The sequence below is a fragment of the Anomaloglossus baeobatrachus genome, unplaced genomic scaffold (assembly GCF_048569485.1).
Source record: "Anomaloglossus baeobatrachus isolate aAnoBae1 unplaced genomic scaffold, aAnoBae1.hap1 Scaffold_761, whole genome shotgun sequence".
In the NCBI taxonomy this organism is placed as follows: Eukaryota; Metazoa; Chordata; class Amphibia; order Anura; family Aromobatidae; genus Anomaloglossus; species Anomaloglossus baeobatrachus.
Window position 1 is genome coordinate 1 of NW_027445142.1, and position 26,942 is coordinate 26,942.

Here is a 26,942-nt window from a genome sequence, read left to right on the forward strand (position 1 = left end):
AGACAAACCCACGCCTACACAAGACATTTTGTCACCCAAGCCAACCCTTGAAAAGGCTGCTTTGCAGAGCCAAAACAAGAAGAATGGTGCGTTTTGCAGCCGCCGCCCACTGCAATGAATCTGAATAACTCCTCCTTTAGGGCGCAAGCAACTCCCCTCCCCCTTGCAGTCTTTCCAATTCACGATACAAAAAGACGGACAGGACAGGTTGCCTGACTTTCCGTCACTGCCACCCTTTGCCATCCTTACCCGTAGAAAGCCCTTTCATCATCCCCAAACCCTAATCTTTTCCCTTTCCTTCCCAGCCCCCAAACCCTGCCCTCTGTACCTTTCTCACCACCCGCTTCCCTTCTCCTGTCATCCCCCTACCACCCGGGAAAAAAAGAGATTGCCCCCTCCTTCCACTAGCCCACCCTCCCACCCAAAGAACAACTTCTTCTGCGCAGCTTGTTTTCTAGGCAGCAGCGCTATTGTGATGTCATCGGGGGGCATTGTGACAAGCCGCCAGTGTTCCGTCTCTTCATGTTGTGCACAGTTCAAACGGAAAATACATCAACAGGCAGACTACAGAAAAGCTTACTATCAAAGGTTAGAGGGGGGCTTTCTCAGAGGGCTTTTTACAGTTTTTCTATTCCCAATTAGCCGTTTAAGTGTACTTATTGAAAGTAGTAATTCTTTCATAGGCCGCCCTTTCTTAGTATTTGACGTTCCTTATATTGCGGTATGAGGCTTCGCAGTAGGTTGCAAACATTCATCACCCATGACTGTCCCCAATTGAGCTCAGAAGCTCAATGTCTATCATGACCTCTCTTTTAGAATGTCCAAGAGCAAGCAAACTATTCCTCCAGGAGAGGGCGCCAACAGACTACTAAAGAGATCATCATTACTCAAAGAAAACCCCAAAAACCAATGCATGATAGGAATAAACAGGTAACTTTCTTTGGAGTGGAAGCGGAGAGATCGCACCAGATGCCAATTCTAGATGTTATCACACCTGTGGTCACTGCAGCAGCAGGTGAATCCACTTTGTCCAAAAGGGATCTATTCCATTCAATTGCAAATGATCTAGATAAGACAGAGAACTGCAGCACGGGGACATAGCCGAGTTGGTCAGGTTGAGTGGTGATGAGTTTGCTATTTGGATGAATAAAGAAAGTCAAAAGTGTGAAAGATAAAAAACAAAAGGAGGAAGTGTGAAAAGTGAATGGGCCAAATTGAGGTGCATATGAAGACGTATGCTTTCTTCCAATTCATTAAATCGGGCTAATATGAATCAGGTGAATTGAGTTCTGCTTTTGGAAACTGGGTTAAGAAGGGGTGCACCGTTCCTGGAGGTACTGCAATACCAGGTCAATGCGTGGAGTGGACAGAGCAAGCTCTTTTTCCATCTCCCTGTTCTAAAAATCCATTTAATATATGGTCCCCAGATAGGGGACGTATCAGATATTAAACTGATAAGAACAGATACTACACTTGATCTTAGCCAAAAGGCCGAGAAGCGATAACCAGAATTGGTTTGGGCCTCGAGTGGCACCCTGGCCTATGCCGGACACATCTTAGGGAGAGAGAGCGAGAGGGAGACAAACCCACGCCTACACAAGACATTTTGTCACCCAAGCCAACCCTTGAAAAGGCTGCTTTGCAGAGCCAAAACAAGAAGAATGGTGCGTTTTGCAGCCGCCGCCCACTGCAATGAATCTGAATAACTCCTCCTTTAGGGCGCAAGCAACTCCCCTCCCCCTTGCAGTCTTTCCAATTCACGATACAAAAAGACGGACAGGACAGGTTGCCTGACTTTCCGTCACTGCCACCCTTTGCCATCCTTACCCGTAGAAAGCCCTTTCATCATCCCCAAACCCTAATCTTTTCCCTTTCCTTCCCAGCCCCCAAACCCTGCCCTCTGTACCTTTCTCACCACCCGCTTCCCTTCTCCTGTCATCCCCCTACCACCCGGGAAAAAAAGAGATTGCCCCCTCCTTCCACTAGCCCACCCTCCCACCCAAAGAACAACTTCTTCTGCGCAGCTTGTTTTCTAGGCAGCAGCGCTATTGTGATGTCATCGGGGGGCATTGTGACAAGCCGCCAGTGTTCCGTCTCTTCATGTTGTGCACAGTTCAAACGGAAAATACATCAACAGGCAGACTACAGAAAAGCTTACTATCAAAGGTTAGAGGGGGGCTTTCTCAGAGGGCTTTTTACAGTTTTTCTATTCCCAATTAGCCGTTTAAGTGTACTTATTGAAAGTAGTAATTCTTTCATAGGCCGCCCTTTCTTAGTATTTGACGTTCCTTATATTGCGGTATGAGGCTTCGCAGTAGGTTGCAAACATTCATCACCCATGACTGTCCCCAATTGAGCTCAGAAGCTCAATGTCTATCATGACCTCTCTTTTAGAATGTCCAAGAGCAAGCAAACTATTCCTCCAGGAGAGGGCGCCAACAGACTACTAAAGAGATCATCATTACTCAAAGAAAACCCCAAAAACCAATGCATGATAGGAATAAACAGGTAACTTTCTTTGGAGTGGAAGCGGAGAGATCGCACCAGATGCCAATTCTAGATGTTATCACACCTGTGGTCACTGCAGCAGCAGGTGAATCCACTTTGTCCAAAAGGGATCTATTCCATTCAATTGCAAATGATCTAGATAAGACAGAGAACTGCAGCACGGGGACATAGCCGAGTTGGTCAGGTTGAGTGGTGATGAGTTTGCTATTTGGATGAATAAAGAAAGTCAAAAGTGTGAAAGATAAAAAACAAAAGGAGGAAGTGTGAAAAGTGAATGGGCCAAATTGAGGTGCATATGAAGACGTATGCTTTCTTCCAATTCATTAAATCGGGCTAATATGAATCAGGTGAATTGAGTTCTGCTTTTGGAAACTGGGTTAAGAAGGGGTGCACCGTTCCTGGAGGTACTGCAATACCAGGTCAATGCGTGGAGTGGACAGAGCAAGCTCTTTTTCCATCTCCCTGTTCTAAAAATCCATTTAATATATGGTCCCCAGATAGGGGACGTATCAGATATTAAACTGATAAGAACAGATACTACACTTGATCTTAGCCAAAAGGCCGAGAAGCGATAACCAGAATTGGTTTGGGCCTCGAGTGGCACCCTGGCCTATGCCGGACACATCTTAGGGAGAGAGAGCGAGAGGGAGACAAACCCACGCCTACACAAGACATTTTGTCACCCAAGCCAACCCTTGAAAAGGCTGCTTTGCAGAGCCAAAACAAGAAGAATGGTGCGTTTTGCAGCCGCCGCCCACTGCAATGAATCTGAATAACTCCTCCTTTAGGGCGCAAGCAACTCCCCTCCCCCTTGCAGTCTTTCCAATTCACGATACAAAAAGACGGACAGGACAGGTTGCCTGACTTTCCGTCACTGCCACCCTTTGCCATCCTTACCCGTAGAAAGCCCTTTCATCATCCCCAAACCCTAATCTTTTCCCTTTCCTTCCCAGCCCCCAAACCCTGCCCTCTGTACCTTTCTCACCACCCGCTTCCCTTCTCCTGTCATCCCCCTACCACCCGGGAAAAAAAGAGATTGCCCCCTCCTTCCACTAGCCCACCCTCCCACCCAAAGAACAACTTCTTCTGCGCAGCTTGTTTTCTAGGCAGCAGCGCTATTGTGATGTCATCGGGGGGCATTGTGACAAGCCGCCAGTGTTCCGTCTCTTCATGTTGTGCACAGTTCAAACGGAAAATACATCAACAGGCAGACTACAGAAAAGCTTACTATCAAAGGTTAGAGGGGGGCTTTCTCAGAGGGCTTTTTACAGTTTTTCTATTCCCAATTAGCCGTTTAAGTGTACTTATTGAAAGTAGTAATTCTTTCATAGGCCGCCCTTTCTTAGTATTTGACGTTCCTTATATTGCGGTATGAGGCTTCGCAGTAGGTTGCAAACATTCATCACCCATGACTGTCCCCAATTGAGCTCAGAAGCTCAATGTCTATCATGACCTCTCTTTTAGAATGTCCAAGAGCAAGCAAACTATTCCTCCAGGAGAGGGCGCCAACAGACTACTAAAGAGATCATCATTACTCAAAGAAAACCCCAAAAACCAATGCATGATAGGAATAAACAGGTAACTTTCTTTGGAGTGGAAGCGGAGAGATCGCACCAGATGCCAATTCTAGATGTTATCACACCTGTGGTCACTGCAGCAGCAGGTGAATCCACTTTGTCCAAAAGGGATCTATTCCATTCAATTGCAAATGATCTAGATAAGACAGAGAACTGCAGCACGGGGACATAGCCGAGTTGGTCAGGTTGAGTGGTGATGAGTTTGCTATTTGGATGAATAAAGAAAGTCAAAAGTGTGAAAGATAAAAAACAAAAGGAGGAAGTGTGAAAAGTGAATGGGCCAAATTGAGGTGCATATGAAGACGTATGCTTTCTTCCAATTCATTAAATCGGGCTAATATGAATCAGGTGAATTGAGTTCTGCTTTTGGAAACTGGGTTAAGAAGGGTGTGCACCGTTCCTGGAGGTACTGCAATACCAGGTCAATGCGTGGAGTGGACAGAGCAAGCTCTTTTTCCATCTCCCTGTTCTAAAAATCCATTTAATATATGGTCCCCAGATAGGGGACGTATCAGATATTAAACTGATAAGAACAGATACTACACTTGATCTTAGCCAAAAGGCCGAGAAGCGATAACCAGAATTGGTTTGGGCCTCGAGTGGCACCCTGGCCTATGCCGGACACATCTTAGGGAGAGAGAGCGAGAGGGAGACAAACCCACGCCTACACAAGACATTTTGTCACCCAAGCCAACCCTTGAAAAGGCTGCTTTGCAGAGCCAAAACAAGAAGAATGGTGCGTTTTGCAGCCGCCGCCCACTGCAATGAATCTGAATAACTCCTCCTTTAGGGCGCAAGCAACTCCCCTCCCCCTTGCAGTCTTTCCAATTCACGATACAAAAAGACGGACAGGACAGGTTGCCTGACTTTCCGTCACTGCCACCCTTTGCCATCCTTACCCGTAGAAAGCCCTTTCATCATCCCCAAACCCTAATCTTTTCCCTTTCCTTCCCAGCCCCCAAACCCTGCCCTCTGTACCTTTCTCACCACCCGCTTCCCTTCTCCTGTCATCCCCCTACCACCCGGGAAAAAAAGAGATTGCCCCCTCCTTCCACTAGCCCACCCTCCCACCCAAAGAACAACTTCTTCTGCGCAGCTTGTTTTCTAGGCAGCAGCGCTATTGTGATGTCATCGGGGGGCATTGTGACAAGCCGCCAGTGTTCCGTCTCTTCATGTTGTGCACAGTTCAAACGGAAAATACATCAACAGGCAGACTACAGAAAAGCTTACTATCAAAGGTTAGAGGGGGGCTTTCTCAGAGGGCTTTTTACAGTTTTTCTATTCCCAATTAGCCGTTTAAGTGTACTTATTGAAAGTAGTAATTCTTTCATAGGCCGCCCTTTCTTAGTATTTGACGTTCCTTATATTGCGGTATGAGGCTTCGCAGTAGGTTGCAAACATTCATCACCCATGACTGTCCCCAATTGAGCTCAGAAGCTCAATGTCTATCATGACCTCTCTTTTAGAATGTCCAAGAGCAAGCAAACTATTCCTCCAGGAGAGGGCGCCAACAGACTACTAAAGAGATCATCATTACTCAAAGAAAACCCCAAAAACCAATGCATGATAGGAATAAACAGGTAACTTTCTTTGGAGTGGAAGCGGAGAGATCGCACCAGATGCCAATTCTAGATGTTATCACACCTGTGGTCACTGCAGCAGCAGGTGAATCCACTTTGTCCAAAAGGGATCTATTCCATTCAATTGCAAATGATCTAGATAAGACAGAGAACTGCAGCACGGGGACATAGCCGAGTTGGTCAGGTTGAGTGGTGATGAGTTTGCTATTTGGATGAATAAAGAAAGTCAAAAGTGTGAAAGATAAAAAACAAAAGGAGGAAGTGTGAAAAGTGAATGGGCCAAATTGAGGTGCATATGAAGACGTATGCTTTCTTCCAATTCATTAAATCGGGCTAATATGAATCAGGTGAATTGAGTTCTGCTTTTGGAAACTGGGTTAAGAAGGGGTGCACCGTTCCTGGAGGTACTGCAATACCAGGTCAATGCGTGGAGTGGACAGAGCAAGCTCTTTTTCCATCTCCCTGTTCTAAAAATCCATTTAATATATGGTCCCCAGATAGGGGACGTATCAGATATTAAACTGATAAGAACAGATACTACACTTGATCTTAGCCAAAAGGCCGAGAAGCGATAACCAGAATTGGTTTGGGCCTCGAGTGGCACCCTGGCCTATGCCGGACACATCTTAGGGAGAGAGAGCGAGAGGGAGACAAACCCACGCCTACACAAGACATTTTGTCACCCAAGCCAACCCTTGAAAAGGCTGCTTTGCAGAGCCAAAACAAGAAGAATGGTGCGTTTTGCAGCCGCCGCCCACTGCAATGAATCTGAATAACTCCTCCTTTAGGGCGCAAGCAACTCCCCTCCCCCTTGCAGTCTTTCCAATTCACGATACAAAAAGACGGACAGGACAGGTTGCCTGACTTTCCGTCACTGCCACCCTTTGCCATCCTTACCCGTAGAAAGCCCTTTCATCATCCCCAAACCCTAATCTTTTCCCTTTCCTTCCCAGCCCCCAAACCCTGCCCTCTGTACCTTTCTCACCACCCGCTTCCCTTCTCCTGTCATCCCCCTACCACCCGGGAAAAAAAGAGATTGCCCCCTCCTTCCACTAGCCCACCCTCCCACCCAAAGAACAACTTCTTCTGCGCAGCTTGTTTTCTAGGCAGCAGCGCTATTGTGATGTCATCGGGGGGCATTGTGACAAGCCGCCAGTGTTCCGTCTCTTCATGTTGTGCACAGTTCAAACGGAAAATACATCAACAGGCAGACTACAGAAAAGCTTACTATCAAAGGTTAGAGGGGGGCTTTCTCAGAGGGCTTTTTACAGTTTTTCTATTCCCAATTAGCCGTTTAAGTGTACTTATTGAAAGTAGTAATTCTTTCATAGGCCGCCCTTTCTTAGTATTTGACGTTCCTTATATTGCGGTATGAGGCTTCGCAGTAGGTTGCAAACATTCATCACCCATGACTGTCCCCAATTGAGCTCAGAAGCTCAATGTCTATCATGACCTCTCTTTTAGAATGTCCAAGAGCAAGCAAACTATTCCTCCAGGAGAGGGCGCCAACAGACTACTAAAGAGATCATCATTACTCAAAGAAAACCCCAAAAACCAATGCATGATAGGAATAAACAGGTAACTTTCTTTGGAGTGGAAGCGGAGAGATCGCACCAGATGCCAATTCTAGATGTTATCACACCTGTGGTCACTGCAGCAGCAGGTGAATCCACTTTGTCCAAAAGGGATCTATTCCATTCAATTGCAAATGATCTAGATAAGACAGAGAACTGCAGCACGGGGACATAGCCGAGTTGGTCAGGTTGAGTGGTGATGAGTTTGCTATTTGGATGAATAAAGAAAGTCAAAAGTGTGAAAGATAAAAAACAAAAGGAGGAAGTGTGAAAAGTGAATGGGCCAAATTGAGGTGCATATGAAGACGTATGCTTTCTTCCAATTCATTAAATCGGGCTAATATGAATCAGGTGAATTGAGTTCTGCTTTTGGAAACTGGGTTAAGAAGGGGTGCACCGTTCCTGGAGGTACTGCAATACCAGGTCAATGCGTGGAGTGGACAGAGCAAGCTCTTTTTCCATCTCCCTGTTCTAAAAATCCATTTAATATATGGTCCCCAGATAGGGGACGTATCAGATATTAAACTGATAAGAACAGATACTACACTTGATCTTAGCCAAAAGGCCGAGAAGCGATAACCAGAATTGGTTTGGGCCTCGAGTGGCACCCTGGCCTATGCCGGACACATCTTAGGGAGAGAGAGCGAGAGGGAGACAAACCCACGCCTACACAAGACATTTTGTCACCCAAGCCAACCCTTGAAAAGGCTGCTTTGCAGAGCCAAAACAAGAAGAATGGTGCGTTTTGCAGCCGCCGCCCACTGCAATGAATCTGAATAACTCCTCCTTTAGGGCGCAAGCAACTCCCCTCCCCCTTGCAGTCTTTCCAATTCACGATACAAAAAGACGGACAGGACAGGTTGCCTGACTTTCCGTCACTGCCACCCTTTGCCATCCTTACCCGTAGAAAGCCCTTTCATCATCCCCAAACCCTAATCTTTTCCCTTTCCTTCCCAGCCCCCAAACCCTGCCCTCTGTACCTTTCTCACCACCCGCTTCCCTTCTCCTGTCATCCCCCTACCACCCGGGAAAAAAAGAGATTGCCCCCTCCTTCCACTAGCCCACCCTCCCACCCAAAGAACAACTTCTTCTGCGCAGCTTGTTTTCTAGGCAGCAGCGCTATTGTGATGTCATCGGGGGGCATTGTGACAAGCCGCCAGTGTTCCGTCTCTTCATGTTGTGCACAGTTCAAACGGAAAATACATCAACAGGCAGACTACAGAAAAGCTTACTATCAAAGGTTAGAGGGGGGCTTTCTCAGAGGGCTTTTTACAGTTTTTCTATTCCCAATTAGCCGTTTAAGTGTACTTATTGAAAGTAGTAATTCTTTCATAGGCCGCCCTTTCTTAGTATTTGACGTTCCTTATATTGCGGTATGAGGCTTCGCAGTAGGTTGCAAACATTCATCACCCATGACTGTCCCCAATTGAGCTCAGAAGCTCAATGTCTATCATGACCTCTCTTTTAGAATGTCCAAGAGCAAGCAAACTATTCCTCCAGGAGAGGGCGCCAACAGACTACTAAAGAGATCATCATTACTCAAAGAAAACCCCAAAAACCAATGCATGATAGGAATAAACAGGTAACTTTCTTTGGAGTGGAAGCGGAGAGATCGCACCAGATGCCAATTCTAGATGTTATCACACCTGTGGTCACTGCAGCAGCAGGTGAATCCACTTTGTCCAAAAGGGATCTATTCCATTCAATTGCAAATGATCTAGATAAGACAGAGAACTGCAGCACGGGGACATAGCCGAGTTGGTCAGGTTGAGTGGTGATGAGTTTGCTATTTGGATGAATAAAGAAAGTCAAAAGTGTGAAAGATAAAAAACAAAAGGAGGAAGTGTGAAAAGTGAATGGGCCAAATTGAGGTGCATATGAAGACGTATGCTTTCTTCCAATTCATTAAATCGGGCTAATATGAATCAGGTGAATTGAGTTCTGCTTTTGGAAACTGGGTTAAGAAGGGGTGCACCGTTCCTGGAGGTACTGCAATACCAGGTCAATGCGTGGAGTGGACAGAGCAAGCTCTTTTTCCATCTCCCTGTTCTAAAAATCCATTTAATATATGGTCCCCAGATAGGGGACGTATCAGATATTAAACTGATAAGAACAGATACTACACTTGATCTTAGCCAAAAGGCCGAGAAGCGATAACCAGAATTGGTTTGGGCCTCGAGTGGCACCCTGGCCTATGCCGGACACATCTTAGGGAGAGAGAGCGAGAGGGAGACAAACCCACGCCTACACAAGACATTTTGTCACCCAAGCCAACCCTTGAAAAGGCTGCTTTGCAGAGCCAAAACAAGAAGAATGGTGCGTTTTGCAGCCGCCGCCCACTGCAATGAATCTGAATAACTCCTCCTTTAGGGCGCAAGCAACTCCCCTCCCCCTTGCAGTCTTTCCAATTCACGATACAAAAAGACGGACAGGACAGGTTGCCTGACTTTCCGTCACTGCCACCCTTTGCCATCCTTACCCGTAGAAAGCCCTTTCATCATCCCCAAACCCTAATCTTTTCCCTTTCCTTCCCAGCCCCCAAACCCTGCCCTCTGTACCTTTCTCACCACCCGCTTCCCTTCTCCTGTCATCCCCCTACCACCCGGGAAAAAAAGAGATTGCCCCCTCCTTCCACTAGCCCACCCTCCCACCCAAAGAACAACTTCTTCTGCGCAGCTTGTTTTCTAGGCAGCAGCGCTATTGTGATGTCATCGGGGGGCATTGTGACAAGCCGCCAGTGTTCCGTCTCTTCATGTTGTGCACAGTTCAAACGGAAAATACATCAACAGGCAGACTACAGAAAAGCTTACTATCAAAGGTTAGAGGGGGGCTTTCTCAGAGGGCTTTTTACAGTTTTTCTATTCCCAATTAGCCGTTTAAGTGTACTTATTGAAAGTAGTAATTCTTTCATAGGCCGCCCTTTCTTAGTATTTGACGTTCCTTATATTGCGGTATGAGGCTTCGCAGTAGGTTGCAAACATTCATCACCCATGACTGTCCCCAATTGAGCTCAGAAGCTCAATGTCTATCATGACCTCTCTTTTAGAATGTCCAAGAGCAAGCAAACTATTCCTCCAGGAGAGGGCGCCAACAGACTACTAAAGAGATCATCATTACTCAAAGAAAACCCCAAAAACCAATGCATGATAGGAATAAACAGGTAACTTTCTTTGGAGTGGAAGCGGAGAGATCGCACCAGATGCCAATTCTAGATGTTATCACACCTGTGGTCACTGCAGCAGCAGGTGAATCCACTTTGTCCAAAAGGGATCTATTCCATTCAATTGCAAATGATCTAGATAAGACAGAGAACTGCAGCACGGGGACATAGCCGAGTTGGTCAGGTTGAGTGGTGATGAGTTTGCTATTTGGATGAATAAAGAAAGTCAAAAGTGTGAAAGATAAAAAACAAAAGGAGGAAGTGTGAAAAGTGAATGGGCCAAATTGAGGTGCATATGAAGACGTATGCTTTCTTCCAATTCATTAAATCGGGCTAATATGAATCAGGTGAATTGAGTTCTGCTTTTGGAAACTGGGTTAAGAAGGGGTGCACCGTTCCTGGAGGTACTGCAATACCAGGTCAATGCGTGGAGTGGACAGAGCAAGCTCTTTTTCCATCTCCCTGTTCTAAAAATCCATTTAATATATGGTCCCCAGATAGGGGACGTATCAGATATTAAACTGATAAGAACAGATACTACACTTGATCTTAGCCAAAAGGCCGAGAAGCGATAACCAGAATTGGTTTGGGCCTCGAGTGGCACCCTGGCCTATGCCGGACACATCTTAGGGAGAGAGAGCGAGAGGGAGACAAACCCACGCCTACACAAGACATTTTGTCACCCAAGCCAACCCTTGAAAAGGCTGCTTTGCAGAGCCAAAACAAGAAGAATGGTGCGTTTTGCAGCCGCCGCCCACTGCAATGAATCTGAATAACTCCTCCTTTAGGGCGCAAGCAACTCCCCTCCCCCTTGCAGTCTTTCCAATTCACGATACAAAAAGACGGACAGGACAGGTTGCCTGACTTTCCGTCACTGCCACCCTTTGCCATCCTTACCCGTAGAAAGCCCTTTCATCATCCCCAAACCCTAATCTTTTCCCTTTCCTTCCCAGCCCCCAAACCCTGCCCTCTGTACCTTTCTCACCACCCGCTTCCCTTCTCCTGTCATCCCCCTACCACCCGGGAAAAAAAGAGATTGCCCCCTCCTTCCACTAGCCCACCCTCCCACCCAAAGAACAACTTCTTCTGCGCAGCTTGTTTTCTAGGCAGCAGCGCTATTGTGATGTCATCGGGGGGCATTGTGACAAGCCGCCAGTGTTCCGTCTCTTCATGTTGTGCACAGTTCAAACGGAAAATACATCAACAGGCAGACTACAGAAAAGCTTACTATCAAAGGTTAGAGGGGGGCTTTCTCAGAGGGCTTTTTACAGTTTTTCTATTCCCAATTAGCCGTTTAAGTGTACTTATTGAAAGTAGTAATTCTTTCATAGGCCGCCCTTTCTTAGTATTTGACGTTCCTTATATTGCGGTATGAGGCTTCGCAGTAGGTTGCAAACATTCATCACCCATGACTGTCCCCAATTGAGCTCAGAAGCTCAATGTCTATCATGACCTCTCTTTTAGAATGTCCAAGAGCAAGCAAACTATTCCTCCAGGAGAGGGCGCCAACAGACTACTAAAGAGATCATCATTACTCAAAGAAAACCCCAAAAACCAATGCATGATAGGAATAAACAGGTAACTTTCTTTGGAGTGGAAGCGGAGAGATCGCACCAGATGCCAATTCTAGATGTTATCACACCTGTGGTCACTGCAGCAGCAGGTGAATCCACTTTGTCCAAAAGGGATCTATTCCATTCAATTGCAAATGATCTAGATAAGACAGAGAACTGCAGCACGGGGACATAGCCGAGTTGGTCAGGTTGAGTGGTGATGAGTTTGCTATTTGGATGAATAAAGAAAGTCAAAAGTGTGAAAGATAAAAAACAAAAGGAGGAAGTGTGAAAAGTGAATGGGCCAAATTGAGGTGCATATGAAGACGTATGCTTTCTTCCAATTCATTAAATCGGGCTAATATGAATCAGGTGAATTGAGTTCTGCTTTTGGAAACTGGGTTAAGAAGGGGTGCACCGTTCCTGGAGGTACTGCAATACCAGGTCAATGCGTGGAGTGGACAGAGCAAGCTCTTTTTCCATCTCCCTGTTCTAAAAATCCATTTAATATATGGTCCCCAGATAGGGGACGTATCAGATATTAAACTGATAAGAACAGATACTACACTTGATCTTAGCCAAAAGGCCGAGAAGCGATAACCAGAATTGGTTTGGGCCTCGAGTGGCACCCTGGCCTATGCCGGACACATCTTAGGGAGAGAGAGCGAGAGGGAGACAAACCCACGCCTACACAAGACATTTTGTCACCCAAGCCAACCCTTGAAAAGGCTGCTTTGCAGAGCCAAAACAAGAAGAATGGTGCGTTTTGCAGCCGCCGCCCACTGCAATGAATCTGAATAACTCCTCCTTTAGGGCGCAAGCAACTCCCCTCCCCCTTGCAGTCTTTCCAATTCACGATACAAAAAGACGGACAGGACAGGTTGCCTGACTTTCCGTCACTGCCACCCTTTGCCATCCTTACCCGTAGAAAGCCCTTTCATCATCCCCAAACCCTAATCTTTTCCCTTTCCTTCCCAGCCCCCAAACCCTGCCCTCTGTACCTTTCTCACCACCCGCTTCCCTTCTCCTGTCATCCCCCTACCACCCGGGAAAAAAAGAGATTGCCCCCTCCTTCCACTAGCCCACCCTCCCACCCAAAGAACAACTTCTTCTGCGCAGCTTGTTTTCTAGGCAGCAGCGCTATTGTGATGTCATCGGGGGGCATTGTGACAAGCCGCCAGTGTTCCGTCTCTTCATGTTGTGCACAGTTCAAACGGAAAATACATCAACAGGCAGACTACAGAAAAGCTTACTATCAAAGGTTAGAGGGGGGCTTTCTCAGAGGGCTTTTTACAGTTTTTCTATTCCCAATTAGCCGTTTAAGTGTACTTATTGAAAGTAGTAATTCTTTCATAGGCCGCCCTTTCTTAGTATTTGACGTTCCTTATATTGCGGTATGAGGCTTCGCAGTAGGTTGCAAACATTCATCACCCATGACTGTCCCCAATTGAGCTCAGAAGCTCAATGTCTATCATGACCTCTCTTTTAGAATGTCCAAGAGCAAGCAAACTATTCCTCCAGGAGAGGGCGCCAACAGACTACTAAAGAGATCATCATTACTCAAAGAAAACCCCAAAAACCAATGCATGATAGGAATAAACAGGTAACTTTCTTTGGAGTGGAAGCGGAGAGATCGCACCAGATGCCAATTCTAGATGTTATCACACCTGTGGTCACTGCAGCAGCAGGTGAATCCACTTTGTCCAAAAGGGATCTATTCCATTCAATTGCAAATGATCTAGATAAGACAGAGAACTGCAGCACGGGGACATAGCCGAGTTGGTCAGGTTGAGTGGTGATGAGTTTGCTATTTGGATGAATAAAGAAAGTCAAAAGTGTGAAAGATAAAAAACAAAAGGAGGAAGTGTGAAAAGTGAATGGGCCAAATTGAGGTGCATATGAAGACGTATGCTTTCTTCCAATTCATTAAATCGGGCTAATATGAATCAGGTGAATTGAGTTCTGCTTTTGGAAACTGGGTTAAGAAGGGGTGCACCGTTCCTGGAGGTACTGCAATACCAGGTCAATGCGTGGAGTGGACAGAGCAAGCTCTTTTTCCATCTCCCTGTTCTAAAAATCCATTTAATATATGGTCCCCAGATAGGGGACGTATCAGATATTAAACTGATAAGAACAGATTTTTGATTTAACAGCATCTTTATTATCATGCACTACTCACAAAAAGGTAACAAACCGTGTACAGTGCCGCAGCCCCGTACACACAGAAATATACAATCCTTCTTACATAGCCATAGAGTACGACGCACTAAACTATACATCACGCTCCTATGCTTATCCATAACACTCAAGCTGAAAGAAAAAGTTAGACAATAAATAACGACGAACCGGCGATTGGGGGATGGGGGTAGGGGAAAAGGGGGATAGGGTGGGGAAATCACAGGCCCGAAGCTTTATTGAAAGACGCACATAACGGGAAAAGGAGGGAGGGGGCATGGAAGAGGTCTAAACCTCCTCCTCGGCGCTGTCGTCCGGACTGTCCATGATGGAATAGTCTCTGAGCAGGCTGTGGATCAGCCTGCGGCAATCCTGGATAGACATCCTCTCCCTCTTCAAGATGAGCCGGTTCCTGGCGACCCAAATAGCGTCCTTAAAGCAGTTCATAAGGCGCCAAGCCTCCTGGATGGCTCCAACGGTGTGAGTCCCAGGGAAGAGTCCATAAAGTACGGAATGGTACGATAGGCTCCCTCTGGGGACGGAGTTCCTCAGGTCATCCTCCAGGGCAACCAACAGGCGCTGTGCGAAACGGCAGTCCCAAAAGGCGTGCAGCGATGTTTCCTCCACGAAGGGGCACCTTGGGCAGTACCGGGTTTTGCACAGGTTCCGGGCGTGCATGAATGACCGGACGGGCAGTCCGCCCTGTATCGCCATCCATGACAAGTCCTTGTGCCCGTTGGTCAATCCAGCCGATGACACGTTTGTCCAAACAGTCTCCAGTGTGTCGTGATGAAGTCCTGGAATGTTCTCCATTTCGTCCTTGGCTCTGATGAGTTTGTGGATAGTCTTTGGCTTCCACAAATCAGGCTTGAGTCCCTCCAGTTGGTGTTCCCTCACAAACCGAACCACGTCTCCGTAGAACCATGGCGCCGTCCAGTTGTAGGGGAAGGAGCTGTCCCACTTGTCCCAGCCTAACCGTCTCCAAAGGGGGAGCAGGAAGAAGCGAGACATGGACTCACCCGCGGAACCTCTCTTGACTCGCAGAGTTCGGCGAACGCAGTCACATACGAAGGAGGATCGCAGGAGGGTGGGGATATCGGGTACGCCCTTCCCACCCTTGCGAGGATCCTTGTACATGATGCTCCGCTTTACTCTGTCCATCTTGGATCCCCAGACAAAACGAAACACCGTCCTGGTAATGGCCCTGCACACGGTGGCAAGGGGGGGCCAGGCCTGGGCCGTGTACTGCAGCACGGGCAGTACCTCGTTACGCAGGACCAGTGCTTTGCCCTCACAGGTGAGGCGTCTGAGGCTCCACAGACCGATCCGTTGGGTGATCTTGGTCAAGCGTTCCTCCCAGGACTTGAGGGCTGCTCCTTCCTTCCCGAACCAGACTCCAAGAACCTTGATGAAATCCGGCTGGATGCTGAAAGGGAAGGGGGCGGAAGAGGCCGGCTGCCAGTCCCCGAAGAGCATGGCTTCCGACTTCCCGCAGTTGACTTTGGCTCCCGAAGCCCGTCCGAAGGTCTCACAGGTCTGGACGAGGGTGTCGACTGAGCGCCGGTCCGCGCAGAAGACGGTCACGTCGTCCATGTAGAGCGAGCACTTGACCTCGAAGCGTTCTGGTCCTGGTGCGGTGATCCCTCTGATCTCTCCATTCCGCCGGATAGCCTCTGCAAAGAGTTCTATAACACAAACAAAAAGAAGAGGTGACAGAGGACAGCCTTGTCTGACCCCTGAGAGGACCGGGAAGGGGTCAGTCTTCCAGCCGTTTACCAACACCGAGCTGTGAATATCAAAATACATTAGTTGGACATACAAGCAAAACATGTTACCCAAACCTAACCTGTGCAGAGCTTTGCCCAGGAACTCATGGGAAACACGGTCGAAGGCCTTTTCCTGATCCAACGAGATCAGGGCTGCGTGCACCCGGCGGGCTTTGATGTACTCGACCGTGTCCCGCATGAGAGCCAGGCTGTCTGCGATGCGACGTCCGGGGATGCCGCAGGTCTGATCCGGGTGGATGATCCGTCCGATAACAGTCTTCAATCTCGTTGCCATCGTCTTGGCCAGGATCTTGTAGTCGACGTTCAGAAGGGTGATGGGACGCCAATTCTTCAGGTCGCACCTCTCTCCTTTACGCTTGTACAGGATCGTGACCATTCCTTCCCTCAGAGATGGAGGCATTCTGCCCTCCACCACCATCTCCTCATACAGCCCTAACAGGTCCGGACAGATTAGGTCTCCCAGCGCTACATAGAGCTCTGCTGGGAGGCCGTCACTGCCCGGTGTCCTGCCAGAACTAAAGGATTTGGCGGCCGAGAGCAGCTCGTCCACCGTCAGAGGAACATCCATGGCCGCCGCGTCTGCAGGGTCAAGATGGTTAGTGATACCTGACAGGAACTTATCGGCGGCCTCGGGGTCAGTAGTCTTGCGGGCGTAGAGTTCGCTGTAGAAGTCGCTGACGACCTTCATCACGTTCTCTTTCCCGCGTCGCATGCTGCCACTCTCGTCTCGTAGTTCATTCATGGGCGTGTGACCGGCGTGGAGTTTCCTGAAAAAGAACGAGTTACATTTCTCACCCTTCTCCAGGTTCTCCACTTTGGAACGGAAGACAATTCGCTCGGACTCCTCCTCGAAGTGCCTTTTCAGGCTCCTCTTAGTCTCCTCCAGCTCCTCTCTCACGTCCCAGCCGCATCGAAGAAGGTCCTGCAGGGAACGCAGCTCACGCTGGAGTCTCCTGAAGTCCCTCCTCTTCAGACCCGCCTGTTGTTGACTCTTTGCCTGAAAGAAGAAACGGAACTCGAGTTTAACGTATTCCCACCAGTCAGAAACAGACTGGAAGCCCGCCTTGTAGGCCCGCCACGTGGAGTAGGCAGCTCTAAGCTCCTCCAGAATCTCACCCTTTTCCAGCAGAGAGCAGTTCAGCTTCCAGGAGCCCGGGCCAATGGGGAAGCCATGGCCCAGCACACCTTGAAAGTGAATGGCTCTGTGGTCAGAGAAGAAGCAGGGGACCATCGAGTGCCCACTCCGCCCAACCGCCCGAGAGGTAAACACAAAGTCAATCCTGGAACGCAGCGAGCCATCGGATCGGCACCATGAATAGTTCACGGATCCGTGTCCGATGGAGCCAACAACGTCCACAAGAGAGGCTTCGGTCACCATCTCAATGAGCAGTTTGGATGTGACGTCCAACTTGGCAGCCGTTCCAGAACTGCGTCCATCCTCCTCAATCGGGCAGTTGAAATCCCCGGCCATCACTACCGTCCTGGCGGTAGCGAGCTGAGGGCGCAGGGCTTGGAGGAGCTCCAGTCGATCGCTCTTCACAGGAGAAGCGTACACATTGATGAACCTGACAGGTTCTCCCGCCCAGGTGCCATCCACGAGCAGTAACCTGCCGCAGACGATTTCCTGAACAGAGTCCAATGTGAAGGCGCTTCCCCTGATCAGCACGGCGACCCCCGCGGACCTACAGTCGCCTCCGCCGGACCAGTAGGATGGGCCATGGGTCCACTCCCTGGCCAGATGGTTGAAGGACCTAGAGGAGGGAAGGGAGCATTCCTGCAGGAAAAATACATCACTAGACTGAGTGTTAAGGAACGCAAAAATTGTCTGACGTCGGAACTTGTCTCTGATGCTCCTAACATTAATGGAAAAGGTGTTAATGTTAGCAGTCATTGGAGGAAAGAGAAAGTTAGCGCAGGCGGTGTGCCTTAGTTACCACTCCGGTCGGGCGGTTCTTCCTCTTTGGCACCTGCTGGTAAGGGTATCTCCAGCAGACCCTCTTCTTCTAGCTGATCGAGCAGGGATGGTGCCTCAGTGGCTTCCGACTCCTCCATTTCTTCTTCGGCCACAAGGGACTCCACCATCTGCTCCAACACGTCCGGTTCTGGGAGGAGGCCATCCTCCTCTTCCTGGGGTGGATTGGGATCCACAATGAACAGCTTGGAAGGTTCTGCGACAGGACTATCTTCCACCTTCCTTTTCCTTTGGCCTGTACCTGAGGAGACAAGAGCTGGAAAATCCTCCTCGGTGAAAAGTGCAAGAGTGCTGAGGTCCTCTGCTCTCATGGTCTGGGGAGGTAGAGTGGGCTTTGGGGGGGGGGTGAGGAGACCAACTGAGGAGTAGGGAAATGAGGTGGAGGTAGTGGAATCCTCAGTAGGGTTGGCCGGGGGGGGAGGGGTTTGGACAGGGGTGACAGGGGGGGGGACCAGGGAGGGGGCAACAGTTTTCTTACCCTTTTTCCTGGACTCCGTGGCTGCTGGGGCATCGGCTGGAGCCACGGTCGCCGGGTTCTTGGCCGCCTTGTCCTTGGCCTCTGTGGCCTTGGTCGTAGCTGCCTTGGTCGACGAAGCTGTGACTACCCGATACTGGGTCACCGCGGCAACCCTTGCCCAGGATTTCTCCCGCTGTGGGCAGTCCTTGTAAAGGTGGTCCGCCTGTCCACATAGGTTGCAAGTCTTCTTCTTTGGGCAGTCCTTGGAGCTGTGTCCCGTCACCCGGCAAACCCTGCAGGCGTCCTCCTTGCAGGTCTTCATCGAATGCCCTTTCCCGCCACATTTCCTGCAGTTGTGTGGCATGTCCGGGTAGTAGATGAGACCAAAGGAGTTTCCCAGAGAGAATGTCGGGGGCAGGTGCTGGAGACCATCCTCGGATGCTGGTTCCCTGTAGAGTCGAACGGTTACTGACCACTTACCCGTCCAGAATCCATTGCCGTTAAGGATGTGGGATGGCTCCCTCACCACTGTGCAGAGACGTCCCAGGAACGTGGAGATGTCTCTTCCTGGGGTGTGCGGGTTCCGCATGGAGACCGTGATCCTCTTCTCATCCCTCTGTATAGGACAGGATCCTAAAAAAGAATGAAAAGGGGAGTCCGGCATCGCTGCGTTCATCGCCTCCCAGTATCTCCTGCAGGCATTCACCGTGGCAAAGGTTACCAGAAAAATGCCAGTCATGAAGGTCTGGACACTCAGGGTTTCCGCCCTGGAGAAGCCCTGATCCAGAATCATCTTCTTGCAGAACACGTCGCTGGACATGTCCGGCAACCTACCATCCACCGCCTTTAGCTTCAGGGCGACCGTCTGCCGCATCCAAGGCTCCAGGGTTGGAGCCTTTTCAGGCGGCGTCCGGGCTCCCTCCGGCTGGCTGGCGTCGGAGGTAGGGGCCTCTTGGGCCGAAGAAGCCTCTGGATGAGCCTTCCTGGAGGTCCCTGGGTCCTGAGCCTTCTTGGCTGCCTTCTCTGGCTTGCTTGCCATGGCTGGTTCCTGCTTGAGTTCCCGGAGCTGGATCTTGGATTCTTCTCCGGGTGTCTTCTCCCGCTGTGTTCCTCCTCGAAGTTCCTCTGGTCTCCCCAAGTCTTCTCCGAGCCTTTGTCTTCTTGCTTCTTTCTGCCAAGCTCTTCTTCCGTCCGATCTCCCTCTTCCGGTCTCGGCTGGGCTTCGGAGCTCGTCTCCCTGATCGTATCTCGTCAAGTGTAGCTAGCTCAGTTTGTTCTGATAAGAACAGATACTACACTTGATCTTAGCCAAAAGGCCGAGAAGCGATAACCAGAATTGGTTTGGGCCTCGAGTGGCACCCTGGCCTATGCCGGACACATCTTAGGGAGAGAGAGCGAGAGGGAGACAAACCCACGCCTACACAAGACATTTTGTCACCCAAGCCAACCCTTGAAAAGGCTGCTTTGCAGAGCCAAAACAAGAAGAATGGTGCGTTTTGCAGCCGCCGCCCACTGCAATGAATCTGAATAACTCCTCCTTTAGGGCGCAAGCAACTCCCCTCCCCCTTGCAGTCTTTCCAATTCACGATACAAAAAGACGGACAGGACAGGTTGCCTGACTTTCCGTCACTGCCACCCTTTGCCATCCTTACCCGTAGAAAGCCCTTTCATCATCCCCAAACCCTAATCTTTTCCCTTTCCTTCCCAGCCCCCAAACCCTGCCCTCTGTACCTTTCTCACCACCCGCTTCCCTTCTCCTGTCATCCCCCTACCACCCGGGAAAAAAAGAGATTGCCCCCTCCTTCCACTAGCCCACCCTCCCACCCAAAGAACAACTTCTTCTGCGCAGCTTGTTTTCTAGGCAGCAGCGCTATTGTGATGTCATCGGGGGGCATTGTGACAAGCCGCCAGTGTTCCGTCTCTTCATGTTGTGCACAGTTCAAACGGAAAATACATCAACAGGCAGACTACAGAAAAGCTTACTATCAAAGGTTAGAGGGGGGCTTTCTCAGAGGGCTTTTTACAGTTTTTCTATTCCCAATTAGCCGTTTAAGTGTACTTATTGAAAGTAGTAATTCTTTCATAGGCCGCCCTTTCTTAGTATTTGACGTTCCTTATATTGCGGTATGAGGCTTCGCAGTAGGTTGCAAACATTCATCACCCATGACTGTCCCCAATTGAGCTCAGAAGCTCAATGTCTATCATGACCTCTCTTTTAGAATGTCCAAGAGCAAGCAAACTATTCCTCCAGGAGAGGGCGCCAACAGACTACTAAAGAGATCATCATTACTCAAAGAAAACCCCAAAAACCAATGCATGATAGGAATAAACAGGTAACTTTCTTTGGAGTGGAAGCGGAGAGATCGCACCAGATGCCAATTCTAGATGTTATCACACCTGTGGTCACTGCAGCAGCAGGTGAATCCACTTTGTCCAAAAGGGATCTATTCCATTCAATTGCAAATGATCTAGATAAGACAGAGAACTGCAGCACGGGGACATAGCCGAGTTGGTCAGGTTGAGTGGTGATGAGTTTGCTATTTGGATGAATAAAGAAAGTCAAAAGTGTGAAAGATAAAAAACAAAAGGAGGAAGTGTGAAAAGTGAATGGGCCAAATTGAGGTGCATATGAAGACGTATGCTTTCTTCCAATTCATTAAATCGGGCTAATATGAATCAGGTGAATTGAGTTCTGCTTTTGGAAACTGGGTTAAGAAGGGGTGCACCGTTCCTGGAGGTACTGCAATACCAGGTCAATGCGTGGAGTGGACAGAGCAAGCTCTTTTTCCATCTCCCTGTTCTAAAAATCCATTTAATATATGGTCCCCAGATAGGGGACGTATCAGATATTAAACTGATAAGAACAGATACTACACTTGATCTTAGCCAAAAGGCCGAGAAGCGATAACCAGAATTGGTTTGGGCCTCGAGTGGCACCCTGGCCTATGCCGGACACATCTTAGGGAGAGAGAGCGAGAGGGAGACAAACCCACGCCTACACAAGACATTTTGTCACCCAAGCCAACCCTTGAAAAGGCTGCTTTGCAGAGCCAAAACAAGAAGAATGGTGCGTTTTGCAGCCGCCGCCCACTGCAATGAATCTGAATAACTCCTCCTTTAGGGCGCAAGCAACTCCCCTCCCCCTTGCAGTCTTTCCAATTCACGATACAAAAAGACGGACAGGACAGGTTGCCTGACTTTCCGTCACTGCCACCCTTTGCCATCCTTACCCGTAGAAAGCCCTTTCATCATCCCCAAACCCTAATCTTTTCCCTTTCCTTCCCAGCCCCCAAACCCTGCCCTCTGTACCTTTCTCACCACCCGCTTCCCTTCTCCTGTCATCCCCCTACCACCCGGGAAAAAAAGAGATTGCCCCCTCCTTCCACTAGCCCACCCTCCCACCCAAAGAACAACTTCTTCTGCGCAGCTTGTTTTCTAGGCAGCAGCGCTATTGTGATGTCATCGGGGGGCATTGTGACAAGCCGCCAGTGTTCCGTCTCTTCATGTTGTGCACAGTTCAAACGGAAAATACATCAACAGGCAGACTACAGAAAAGCTTACTATCAAAGGTTAGAGGGGGGCTTTCTCAGAGGGCTTTTTACAGTTTTTCTATTCCCAATTAGCCGTTTAAGTGTACTTATTGAAAGTAGTAATTCTTTCATAGGCCGCCCTTTCTTAGTATTTGACGTTCCTTATATTGCGGTATGAGGCTTCGCAGTAGGTTGCAAACATTCATCACCCATGACTGTCCCCAATTGAGCTCAGAAGCTCAATGTCTATCATGACCTCTCTTTTAGAATGTCCAAGAGCAAGCAAACTATTCCTCCAGGAGAGGGCGCCAACAGACTACTAAAGAGATCATCATTACTCAAAGAAAACCCCAAAAACCAATGCATGATAGGAATAAACAGGTAACTTTCTTTGGAGTGGAAGCGGAGAGATCGCACCAGATGCCAATTCTAGATGTTATCACACCTGTGGTCACTGCAGCAGCAGGTGAATCCACTTTGTCCAAAAGGGATCTATTCCATTCAATTGCAAATGATCTAGATAAGACAGAGAACTGCAGCACGGGGACATAGCCGAGTTGGTCAGGTTGAGTGGTGATGAGTTTGCTATTTGGATGAATAAAGAAAGTCAAAAGTGTGAAAGATAAAAAACAAAAGGAGGAAGTGTGAAAAGTGAATGGGCCAAATTGAGGTGCATATGAAGACGTATGCTTTCTTCCAATTCATTAAATCGGGCTAATATGAATCAGGTGAATTGAGTTCTGCTTTTGGAAACTGGGTTAAGAAGGGGTGCACCGTTCCTGGAGGTACTGCAATACCAGGTCAATGCGTGGAGTGGACAGAGCAAGCTCTTTTTCCATCTCCCTGTTCTAAAAATCCATTTAATATATGGTCCCCAGATAGGGGACGTATCAGATATTAAACTGATAAGAACAGATTGATTTAACAGCATCTTTATTATCATGCACTACTCACAAAAAGGTAACAAACCGTGTACAGTGCCGCAGCCCCGTACACACAGAAATATACAATCCTTCTTACATAGCCATAGCGTACGACGCACTAAACTATACATCACGCTCCTATGCTTATCCATAACACTCAAGCTGAAAGAAAAAGTTCGACAATAAATAACGACGAACCGGCGATTGTGGGATGGGGGTAGGGGAAAAGGGGGATAGGGTGGGGAAATCACAGGCCCGAAGCTTTATTGAAAGACGCACATAACGGGAAAAGGAGGGAGGGGGCATGGAAGAGGTCTAAACCTCCTCCTCGGCGCTGTCGTCCGGACTGTCCATGATGGAATAGTCTCTGAGCAGGCTGTGGATCAGCCTGCGGCAATCCTGGATAGACATCCTCTCCCTCTTCAAGATGAGCCGGTTCCTGGCGACCCAAATAGCGTCCTTAAAGCAGTTCATAAGGCGCCAAGCCTCCTGGATGGCTCCAACGGTGTGAGTCCCAGGGAAGAGTCCATAAAGTACGGAATGGTACGATAGGCTCCCTCTGGGGACGGAGTTCCTCAGGTCATCCTCCAGGGCAACCAACAGGCGCTGTGCGAAACGGCAGTCCCAAAAGGCGTGCAGCGATGTTTCCTCCACGAAGGGGCACCTTGGGCAGTACCGGGTTTTGCACAGGTTCCGGGCGTGCATGAATGACCGGACGGGCAGTCCGCCCTGTATCGCCATCCATGACAAGTCCTTGTGCCCGTTGGTCAATCCAGCCGATGACACGTTTGTCCAAACAGTCTCCAGTGTGTCGTGATGAAGTCCTGGAATGTTCTCCATTTCGTCCTTGGCTCTGATGAGTTTGTGGATAGTCTTTGGCTTCCACAAATCAGGCTTGAGTCCCTCCAGTTGGTGTTCCCTCACAAACCGAACCACGTCTCCGTAGAACCATGGCGCCGTCCAGTTGTAGGGGAAGGAGCTGTCCCACTTGTCCCAGCCTATCCGTCTCCAAAGGGGGAGCAGGAAGAAGCGAGACATGGACCCACCCGCGGAACCTCTCTTGACTCGCAGAGTTCGGCGAACGCAGTCACATACGAAGGAGGATCGCAGGAGGGTGGGGATATCGGGTACGCCCTTCCCACCCTTGCGAGGATCCTTGTACATGATGCTCCGCTTTACTCTGTCCATCTTGGATCCCCAGACAAAACGAAACACCGTCCTGGTAATGGCCCTGCACACGGTGGCAAGGGGGGGCCAGGCCTGGGCCGTGTACTGCAGCACGGGCAGTACCTCGTTACGCAGGACCAGTGCTTTGCCCTCACAGGTGAGGCGTCTGAGGCTCCACAGACCGATCCGTTGGGTGATCTTGGTCAAGCGTTCCTCCCAGGACTTGAGGGCTGCTCCTTCCTTCCCGAACCAGACTCCAAGAACCTTGATGAAATCCGGCTGGATGCTGAAAGGGAAGGGGGCGGAAGAGGCCGGCTGCCAGTCCCCGAAGAGCATGGCTTCCGACTTCCCGCAGTTGACTTTGGCTCCCGAAGCCCATCCGAAGGTCTCACAGGTCTGGACGAGGGTGTCGACTGAGCGCCGGTCCGCGCAGAAGACGGTCACGTCGTCCATGTAGAGCGAGCACTTGACCTCGAAGCGTTCTGGTCCTGGTGCGGTGATCCCTCTGATCTCTCCATTCCGCCGGATAGCCTCTGCAAAGAGTTCTATAACACAAACAAAAAGAAGAGGTGACAGAGGACAGCCTTGTCTGACCCCTGAGAGGACCGGGAAGGGGTCAGTCTTCCAGCCGTTTACCAACACCGAGCTGTGAATATCAAAATACATTAGTTGGACATACAAACAAAACATGTTACCCAAACCTAACCTGTGCAGAGCTTTGCCCAGGAACTCATGGGAAACACGGTCGAAGGCCTTTTCCTGATCCAACGAGATCAGGGCTGCGTGCACCCGGCGGGCTTTGATGTACTCGACCGTGTCCCGCATGAGAGCCAGGCTGTCTGCGATGCGACGTCCGGGGATGCCGCAGGTCTGATCCGGGTGGATGATCCGTCCGATAACCGTCTTCAGTCTCGTTGCCATCGTCTTGGCCAGGATCTTGTAGTCGACATTCAGAAGGGTGATGGGACGCCAATTCTTCAGGTCGCACCTCTCTCCTTTACGCTTGTACAGGATCGTGACCATTCCTTCCCTCAGAGATGGAGGCATTCTGCCCTCCACCACCATCTCCTCATACAGCCCTAACAGGTCCGGACAGATTAGGTCTCCCAGCGCTACATAGAGCTCTGCTGGGAGGCCGTCACTGCCCGGTGTCCTGCCAGAACTAAAGGATTTGGCGGCCGAGAGCAGCTCGTCCACCGTCAGAGGAACGTCCATGGCCGCCGCGTCTGCAGGGTCAAGATGGTTAGTGATACCTGACAGGAACTTATCGGCGGCCTCGGGGTCAGTAGTCTTGCGGGCGTAGAGTTCGCTGTAGAAGTCGCTGACGACCTTCATCACATTCTCTTTCCCGCGTCGTATGCTTCCACTCTCGTCTCGTAGTTCATTCATGGGCGTGTGACCGGCGTGGAGTTTCCTGAAAAAGAACGAGTTACATTTCTCACCCTTCTCCAGGTTCTCCACTTTGGAACGGAAGACAATTCGCTCGGACTCCTCCTCGAAGTGCCTTTTCAGGCTCCTCTTAGTCTCCTCCAGCTCCTCTCTCACGTCCCAGCCGCATCGAAGAAGGTCCTGCAGGGAACGCAGCTCACGCTGGAGTCTCCTGAAGTCCCTCCTCTTCAGACACGCCTGTTGTTGACTCTTTGCCTGAAAGAAGAAACGGAACTCGAGTTTAACGTATTCCCACCAGTCAGAAACAGACTGGAAGCCCGCCTTGTATGCCCGCCACGTGGAGTAGGCAGCTCTAAGCTCCTCCAGAATCTCACCCTTTTCCAGCAGAGAGCAGTTCAGCTTCCAGGAGCCCGGGCCAATGGGGAAGCCATGGCCCAGCACACCTTGAAAGTGAATGGCTCTGTGGTCAGAGAAGAAGCAGGGGACCATCGAGTGCCCACTCCGCCCAACCGCCCGAGAGGTAAACACAAAGTCAATCCTGGAACGCAGCGAGCCATCGGATCGGCACCATGAATAGTTCACGGATCCGTGTCCGATGGAGCCAACAACGTCCACAAGAGAGGCTTCGGTCATCATCTCAATGAGCAGTTTGGATGTGACGTCCAACTTGGCAGCCGTTCCAGAACTGCGTCCATCCTCCTCAATCGGGCAGTTGAAATCCCCGGCCATCACTACCGTCCTGGTGGTAGCGAGCTGAGGGCGCAGGGCTTGGAGGAGCTCCAGTCGATCGCTCTTCACAGGAGAAGCATACACATTGATGAACCTGACAGGTTCTCCCGCCCAGGTGCCATCCACGAGCAGTAACCTGCCGCAGACGATTTCCTGAACAGAGTCCAATGTGAAGGCGCTTCCCCTGATCAGCACGGCGACCCCCGCGGACCTACAGTCGCCCCCGCCAGACCAGTAGGATGGGCCATGGGTCCACTCCCTGGCCAGATGGTTGAAGGACCTAGAGGAGGGAAGGGAGCATTCCTGCAGGAAAAATACATCACTAGACTGAGTGTTAAGGAACGCAAAAATTGTCTGACGTCGGAACTTGTCTCTGATGCTCCTAACATTAATGGAAAAGATGTTAATGTTAGCAGTCATTGGAGGAAAGAGAAAGTTAGAGCAGGCGGTGTGCCTTAGTTACCACTCCGGTCGGGCGGTTCTTCCTCTTTGGCACCTGCTGGTAAGGGTATCTCCAGCAGACCCTCTTCTTCTAGCTGATCGAGCAGGGATGGTGCCTCAGTGGCTTCCGACTCCTCCATTTCTTCTTCGGCCACAAGGGACTCCACCATCTGCTCCAACACGTCCGGTTCTGGGAGGAGGCCATCCTCCTCTTCCTGGGGTGGATTGGGGTCCACAATGAACAGCTTGGAAGGTTCTGCGACAGGACTATCTTCCACCTTCCTTTTCCTTTGGCCTGTACCTGAGGAGACAAGAGCTGGAAAATCCTCCTCGGTGAAAAGTGCAAGAGTGCTGAGGCCCTCTGCTCTCATGGTCTGGGGAGGGAGAGTGGGCTTTGGGGGGGGGGTGAGGAGACCAACT

General features: G+C 49.7%; 9 non-coding genes and 3 pseudogenes across 9 annotated transcripts; all 12 read right to left on the reverse strand.

The window, feature by feature from the left end:
* Positions 1–1,312: 1,312 nt before the first annotated feature.
* On the reverse strand, positions 1,313–1,503 carry LOC142287863 (U2 spliceosomal RNA). Its single transcript, XR_012748766.1, has one exon. It is a non-coding gene; the product is annotated as a U2 spliceosomal RNA (small nuclear RNA).
* A 1,387-nt stretch (positions 1,504–2,890) lies between these two features.
* LOC142287881 (U2 spliceosomal RNA) lies at positions 2,891–3,081 on the reverse strand. The gene has a single exon (XR_012748777.1). It is a non-coding gene; the product is annotated as a U2 spliceosomal RNA (small nuclear RNA).
* Positions 3,082–4,469: 1,388 nt separating this feature from the next.
* Positions 4,470–4,660, reverse strand: LOC142287909 (U2 spliceosomal RNA). Its single transcript, XR_012748804.1, has one exon. It is a non-coding gene; the product is annotated as a U2 spliceosomal RNA (small nuclear RNA).
* Positions 4,661–6,047: 1,387 nt separating this feature from the next.
* Positions 6,048–6,238, reverse strand: LOC142287893 (U2 spliceosomal RNA). Its single transcript, XR_012748788.1, has one exon. It is a non-coding gene; the product is annotated as a U2 spliceosomal RNA (small nuclear RNA).
* Positions 6,239–7,625: 1,387 nt separating this feature from the next.
* Positions 7,626–7,816, reverse strand: LOC142287904 (U2 spliceosomal RNA). The gene has a single exon (XR_012748799.1). It is a non-coding gene; the product is annotated as a U2 spliceosomal RNA (small nuclear RNA).
* Positions 7,817–9,203: 1,387 nt separating this feature from the next.
* On the reverse strand, positions 9,204–9,394 carry LOC142287915 (U2 spliceosomal RNA). The gene has a single exon (XR_012748808.1). It is a non-coding gene; the product is annotated as a U2 spliceosomal RNA (small nuclear RNA).
* A 1,387-nt stretch (positions 9,395–10,781) lies between these two features.
* On the reverse strand, positions 10,782–10,972 carry LOC142287869 (U2 spliceosomal RNA). The gene has a single exon (XR_012748767.1). It is a non-coding gene; the product is annotated as a U2 spliceosomal RNA (small nuclear RNA).
* A 1,387-nt stretch (positions 10,973–12,359) lies between these two features.
* LOC142287872 (U2 spliceosomal RNA) lies at positions 12,360–12,550 on the reverse strand. Its single transcript, XR_012748768.1, has one exon. It is a non-coding gene; the product is annotated as a U2 spliceosomal RNA (small nuclear RNA).
* A 1,387-nt stretch (positions 12,551–13,937) lies between these two features.
* Positions 13,938–14,141, reverse strand: LOC142287913 (U2 spliceosomal RNA; annotated as a pseudogene).
* Positions 14,142–19,581: 5,440 nt separating this feature from the next.
* Positions 19,582–19,671, reverse strand: LOC142287866 (U2 spliceosomal RNA; annotated as a pseudogene).
* Positions 19,672–21,058: 1,387 nt separating this feature from the next.
* Positions 21,059–21,249, reverse strand: LOC142287873 (U2 spliceosomal RNA). The gene has a single exon (XR_012748769.1). It is a non-coding gene; the product is annotated as a U2 spliceosomal RNA (small nuclear RNA).
* Positions 21,250–22,636: 1,387 nt separating this feature from the next.
* Positions 22,637–22,837, reverse strand: LOC142287916 (U2 spliceosomal RNA; annotated as a pseudogene).
* Positions 22,838–26,942: the final 4,105 nt, after the last annotated feature.